This window comes from Lactuca saligna, chromosome 6 (assembly GCF_052625555.1).
Source record: "Lactuca saligna cultivar CGN05327 chromosome 6, ASM5262555v1, whole genome shotgun sequence".
NCBI lineage: Eukaryota > Viridiplantae > Streptophyta > Magnoliopsida > Asterales > Asteraceae > Lactuca > Lactuca saligna.
In genome coordinates, this window is record NC_136422.1 from 155,154,390 (window position 1) to 155,161,478 (window position 7,089).

Consider the following 7,089-nt stretch of genomic DNA (forward strand, 5'->3'; position numbering starts at 1 on the left):
TAGAAATTCAATTTTTTCTTGCCTTGAATACCAAATTCCATAAGATGTTGTTCGAGCGATATATGAAAGGATCCTCTTTGTTTTTATGAAGTGTTGTTTACTTAAACAATTGCATGAACTTTATACAAGACCAACTGTATATCCTTGAATTCAAAGATAAGTTGTATTGATTATGTAGTCCTGGATCATGTTCTCTACATTCAAACTTATTAACATATTAGTTTCAATCCCTTATCTTTTCACAACAGGTTATAAGAAGTGAAGGTCTTGGAGGACTATATGGTGACCATAAGGCTTCTCTTCTTAGAACTGCTACATCACAGGTTACACTTCAATTCATTTTATTTAAAAAAACCCCATAAACTACTTATCAAGTGTTTAATACTTGTGATTTCTTATGAATGTCACTTGTAACATGAACATAACAATCTTCTTATGTTTGTTTGCAGGGGATTGATTATTATTAGCATGTTGTTCTATCTTGTTGTGGTAGCATTAGCAGGGTAATTACACCAAATTGTTTTACAAAATCATTCTATACAAATGCTATATCAGTGTTTGGTACTAAATTTTCCTACTTTTTACTTTTTTATTTTCTAGTTTTTTTTCTTACTATGATAATGTCTAGGTAAGGCAAAAGATCCTAATGGAGGTAATAATTTTGAGCATTTTTTTATTTTTTTTATCATTGAATTTACAAGACTTGTCACTAATGTCCACTTATAATTCATATTATGATGGAAACTGGATTGAAACTAATGCATACTCTGGAATGGTATCTGGCATTCCAGTTATACTTTTGGAACCAATGAAGCAATTCTTTAAAGGGGAAGACATATATAGAGGCTCTTACAATGAATTGGAGGCTTATTTATTTTTCAGTCGTGCTTGCCTTGAATGGATGCAGGTTTGTAGCTTACTCTTCATCAACCTGTTTATATTGTGCTTAAGAAGATAATTTGTTAAACCTTTTTTTTTATTTCCATGTTTTCCATCATCAAACTATCTTATATGATTCTTTTTTAAGAATCCATTGACCAAAATGCAGGTAATTGGAACACAACCTGATGTCATACATGTCGATGAATGGTAGACAAGTGTACTTCCACTCCTCTATTGGGACATTTATCATCATCTTTCACTTCAGGCATGATCTTAGTTTATGGATATTTCATTTGTTAAGATCATTAAAAGTATTCATTAACTCATAATTTTGAAATTTGTACATTACAGAAACCAAGAATAGTATTGACAATCCATAACATGGAACATTATGGGGAGTGCAGGAATTCTTGTAAATCCTGATGGAGAAACACGACAATATGAACACCTCTCTTAACAATATCCAATTGTGATCTCATATCAACAGCTCCAATACAAAGCAAGGGTCTAATTTCTGGAAATCCAAATTCCCTCAAGGGTACCAAAAACTCTTCCATAACCTCAAATGTCGGTCTAGCCGGCTTTGTAGAGGGGCAAATAATCAACCCAAAATGTCCTTCCCCTTCTGCAATTGGCATCATAATCTCCTCCTTTAATGCCATCATAATCAATGGAAATACAAACACCAATGTTTTTCCAGACCCTGTAAATGCTATTCCAATCATGTCCCTTCTAGATAGAATCATGGGTAACCCTTGAACTTGAATAGGTGTTGGTTGTACTATTCCTTTTTCTTTCATTTTTTCAAAACAGGATCTAGGAATCTCATGTCTTTAAAGTTTTTGATTGGTGGAGGGATTTCATCACCATCAACAATGATATGCCATTGTTTTCTGACACCATCACATGCTTTTTGAGACATTCTTCTTAAAAAAGGCATGGTGGATGCAGGTTTTTCTCTTCACCATCTTTCAATTCCTTAAAACTTTTTTAACCTAAAATTACGAAATCGCCCCTAACGATCATGTCCATTTTTTTTTTCAGTTTTATGGAATCCTTAGGACAAAAAGGAAAAAGCAATACTCGATTTGGGAGATGAAGATTATAAAACCATGCTGTTGAAAACCTAATAAATTTAAAACCATTTGAAGAATGGAAAGGTTGTCAAAAACTCCTTATAATCTCCTCAATAAATTTTAAAAAGTCTTTGAGGTACTAATTTTTAGCTTGTTACTGCATATGATATTGTTAAGAGAGGTCTTTATTTGTCATTTATAATAGACATTGATATTGTTAAGAGAGGTGTTCACAATTGGATATTTTTTGAGTTGCAACTCAAAGAAATAATATTATCTTGACTACGGGGGCAATGGAGACCAGAAGAATATGGAGCTGCTACAGATCCCTCCTTTCCGTCAACAAGTAGATTCTTTTACTTATGTGAGCATCTCTTCCTTTTTCTCCTTTGTTATTTAAGGGTAGTTTTATCATTTGTCAGATATTTAAATTCCAAAGTGTCATTTATGTGGCGTATACAGGTGCTCAAGACTGGTCATATAGATTTTACTCAATTTAGAGTTGACCCGAGTAAATGTAAACACTTTACAACCTTTTGTTACAATGTAACGACCTGAAATTTAAGACCAAAACTTTCTTTTAATAAATCGTTTCTTAAAGTAAAGTCATCATTTCCAAAACATAATATGAGTATAAGTTTTCAAAACACATGTTTATTATCAGAGTAAACATTCCCAGGTTGTCTAATCTATGGTGTGTGCCATGCGATCACCCCGAGCTCTTCCCTCCGCTACCGGAAGGAACTGAGACCAAAGCTGAAAACCGTAAGCACGAAGCTTAGTGAGTTCCCCACCCTAGCACATACCATGCAAAACCACATATCGCACATACTGGGCCATGCCCGCTACCTTGGGCCTCGCCCCTTACCTCGGGCCTCGCCTGCTACAACGGCCCCGCCGCTCCAGGCCCCGCCGCTCCAGGCCCCGCCTGGCTGGGAGCCCCGCTCGGATACAAATCTGTTTTATTTAGGCCTCGCCTGCCACAGGGCCTCGCCCGCCAACAAATAATAACACATAAACATTTCACAACACATAACTAACACATGCAACTGGTTCTGTCCTAAGGCCTCGCCTATCCTGGGTCTCGCCCATGTCCCGCTACTGATGAGTCATGGGACCCCGTCCACGCTCCTAATGGTAGTGAGGTATGGGCCTAACCCACTCTCACTCATGTTCTAGTTTGGGCCTCGCCCCTATTATGCTACTAATGAGATATTGAACCCCATCCACATTCTGCTATTGGTGAGATACAGGACCTCGCCCACACTCACCTCCCTACCAGGCACATACATGTATCACACAGACAACAAGTATAAACTATCATATAAACAATTCTTTGGGCACCCGCCCGCTATTACTGGACCTCGTCGTGAAAATCATACTAGCATACTGTGCCTAGGGCTAACCCCCGGATCTTCTACTCATAACTACATGGGCCGGCATTGTGGCCTTAGACCCATTCACACAAAGGGAAACTCACCTGCACTGGCTGAACTTGCTTATGATCTCACTAGTTGCTGCCCGACAACTCACGGAACTCCTGCTCCCCTTGCTCTCCGAACTACCAATATCAATGCAACACTGAGTCTAACTGACCCCCGAAAGACAACCAAGTAAACCCTGGTCCAAGTCAAAGTCCTGGTCAAGGTCAACCTTCCAGGTCAACCCTACTCGTCGAGTCACCCTACTGACTCACCGAGTTCATAATGTTCAGATTCCTTCCATTTGCGACTCGACTCGCCAAATCAGTCCATGACTCGCTGAGTCTAATGATTTCTGAGTCCAAACTTGTCTAACTCACTCTGTCTCCACCTGACTCACTGATTCAAGTCTCAACTCGAAGGGTTTGCGGTTTCGAGACCTGACTCGCCGAGTCCAAGAACAGACTCACCGAGTACAAGACAATCTTCATCCGACTCGACGAGTTGTTCCTCCCACTCGTCGAGTTTCTCCACAACTTCATGCTACTCGCCGAGTCCACTCAAAGGAGTCACCGAGTCCCTTCAGATCTCCTTACATGCAGAGTACATTTGAGTGATGCATGAACTCCAAACTGTAGATCCACCCTTCCCAAGCCTTTTCCCCACGTAAAGTTGCATACTTTACGTGTAAAGAAGGAGATCTAGGCAAAATATGCTATAAACTCGGGCTTTAGGCAAAAAGGCTCCATGATCCACTCAAGGGCTAATACACTACGGAAATTCTAGACCAAAATAAGCATGGATCTGAGGTAGCAACCTCAGATCTGAACCTCTAGCTCAAAGGTTACTCTTAAGCCAACAATGCCCAAAACACACACAAAGATCTAGGTGCAAATGAGGGGTGATAGCACCTTGTTACCTCCAAGATGAACACCACTGAAGTAGATCTCGGATCTACACCTCCTCCTTGAAGCAACCTACTTGCCCTTCAAGTTCCTTTCCCCAAAGTTCCTTCCTCCAAGCTTTAACTCTCAAAATGATGGAAGCTCTCACGAAATCAAGGGTGCACTGGCTCTCTAGGGTGGTATGTGGGCTGAGGGAGGGACATAACACCCTTTAAATAGGATACAACTCCCGGGATTAGGGTTTTCCTCGTTCAGACCAGACTCGCCGAGTCACCTTGGCTGACTCTCCGAGTCGGTCGCTTACTCCTCGACCCGGATCCCGCTCGGACTCGCCGAGTCCCTCCTTGGACTCGCCGAGTCTACCCTTAAATTATGGCTTTTCTTTCCTTTCTTGGCCTTTGAAACTTTGGGTGTTACAACTCTCCCCCACTTAAACTAAACTTCATCCTCGAAGTTTACTATACTCCACTGCCTGCGATCTGCCTCCAATACCTCACTATTCGTTCTAACACCAGCTACCTAACTTTGCTGGCCCTCCACTCAGTCATTCAGACTAACGTCAATCCTTACCGATAATGATCTCGGGTGCACCCTGACCCTGAACATCCTTGAAACATGACTTACTCAACCGACAATCTTTCTGGTACTCTCCGGGTGCTGCAACATAAGGGTTCACCCCTTCTTTCCTTGCGTGATTTCCTTGCCTTCCTAAGGCAACGCTCCATAACCATCTATCTCCTCTGCCACCGTGAAGACCCTGTCTTCACCCAATCTATTACTCCCGCTACTCAGTACGGGTCATCATTGCCAGTATCCACTTGGCGTTCTTTCTACTACCGTTCGGTGTTGAGCAACCCTCGACCGACTAACTGAATTCCACCATACTCTGGATCCCCGAAGCACTACTGACTAGAAATTCTACTATTCCTTATCTGGCTTCCGGATGAACTGAGACCATCCTGGTCCCTACCAACCTATCAATATCTGGATTACCAACTCTCACCGATTGCTGACCCAACACAACCACTAGTCGCTCCCAGCGACATTCCAAGAAACTCCCGCCACTTATACTTCTCAATCTATTCTACCAGGCTGGCACTACAATATTTTGGGATCCTCAGCCCCCTATCTAGACACTAAGATCATTACCAGGTCCCACCTGCACTGCTAAAACTCACGATCCTCGCCCATGGGTCTCACCCAACCATACTACTGAGCAACCCTGCTCTCAGGTCTCACCTATACTGCTATCCTCATACGGGCCTTGCCCACGGGCGTCACCCAACTATATCCTAGAGTGGCCTCTTCCAAGGTATCATCTCTCAATGGCTATACAGGCAACTCCATACCATTCTCATCCATTCCCAATTCCTGTCTGAATGCTAGGAGATAAGGGCCTCACCCCGACTCCGCCAACGAAGCTACTACAGAATGCTACGGCTGCCCCGTAGTCTGACAACACTTCCACCACTCACTGCTAGTGAATGCTATGGCCGCCCCGTAGTCTTACATCACTTTCCACCACTGAATGCTAACACGAAAACATCTCCTGCTATTTGACCTCAAGATCTCCATTCCGACTCACATGAGTCCTACATGCGACCCTTTAACCTGAATCTGAACCACATACCCACCATTACCCTTTACACGCACGCACTGATGGGAAGTTCTCAAACTCCCAACCCTGAACTACTCAATCCGTCAAATGCTGAACTACCTCCTTTCCTTCTCAGAAATCATAAACTCGATCTGGAATTCCGTGCCCTTACCCTTATACACTCGGAGGATTCTCCCCCACTTTGATCCTGCTTACACCTTGATGCTCGATGAAGAGAAATCCCAATCCTTGCTACCATAATCAATCCGCTGAGGAATCCCAAGCTTACCATAGCTACGGGTCTAACCTGACCATTCTAAAACTTATACGGCTCCGAACTAGCGAGACATACCGAGTCTCTCCAAGGCATGCTACAGATACTGCACCCTAAGTAACCTTCTTCGATACAACCCATCCCTTAATTACCAACCAATATCCAAGGTATGCAGATGGCATATAACTCGATCATAGTCAATCCGCTCAAAAATAAAATACTCATACAGATAATGATGCAGAACCATGACAATATAATCATGCACAAAATAAAAGAACTGAAAACGGAAGTCGCATACCTGCAACGTCCGGCGCTGCTCGCGTCTCGAGAGTAGTCATCTGAAAAGCCCTGCCTCCAATTGCAGGCGCCTCCGCACGGCCCTGATGGCCGTCTGTGATCCTCAAGGTTGCAGGGGCAGGTGCCGTCACCCGTCCTGCTAAAAGCAAACTGGGGCACTGGGCCTTCTTGTGGCCCCGCTGATTGCAGTGAAAACATATCAAGTCTGATCCCTTAGTGATGGTAACAGTACAATCTCTGCTAAAATGACCAGTCCGACCGCACCTGAAACAGCGAGACTCACCACCACTACCACTCCTGCACGCGCCCCCGTGCGTCCTGCCACACCTTCCGCATCGACTGCGGTCCTAATAATCCCTTGATCTCGACTCCGATCCCTTGGGCCTTTTGCCCGAACTTGCGGCTACCTGAACCTCATCTGGCTTCCTCTTCCGGATCTGCTCCAAATCAATTTCCCTCTCCCTGGCCCGAGAAATCATATCTTCCAGCGTCTTACAACCGGACCTGCTCACGAACTCCCTGATGTCATCCCTCAGCATCTCGTGATATTGTGCCTTCTTCATCTCCTCATCCGCGACATACTGCGGAACAAGAAGGGATCTCTCCCTGAACTTGGCGGTGATCTCCGCCACAGTCT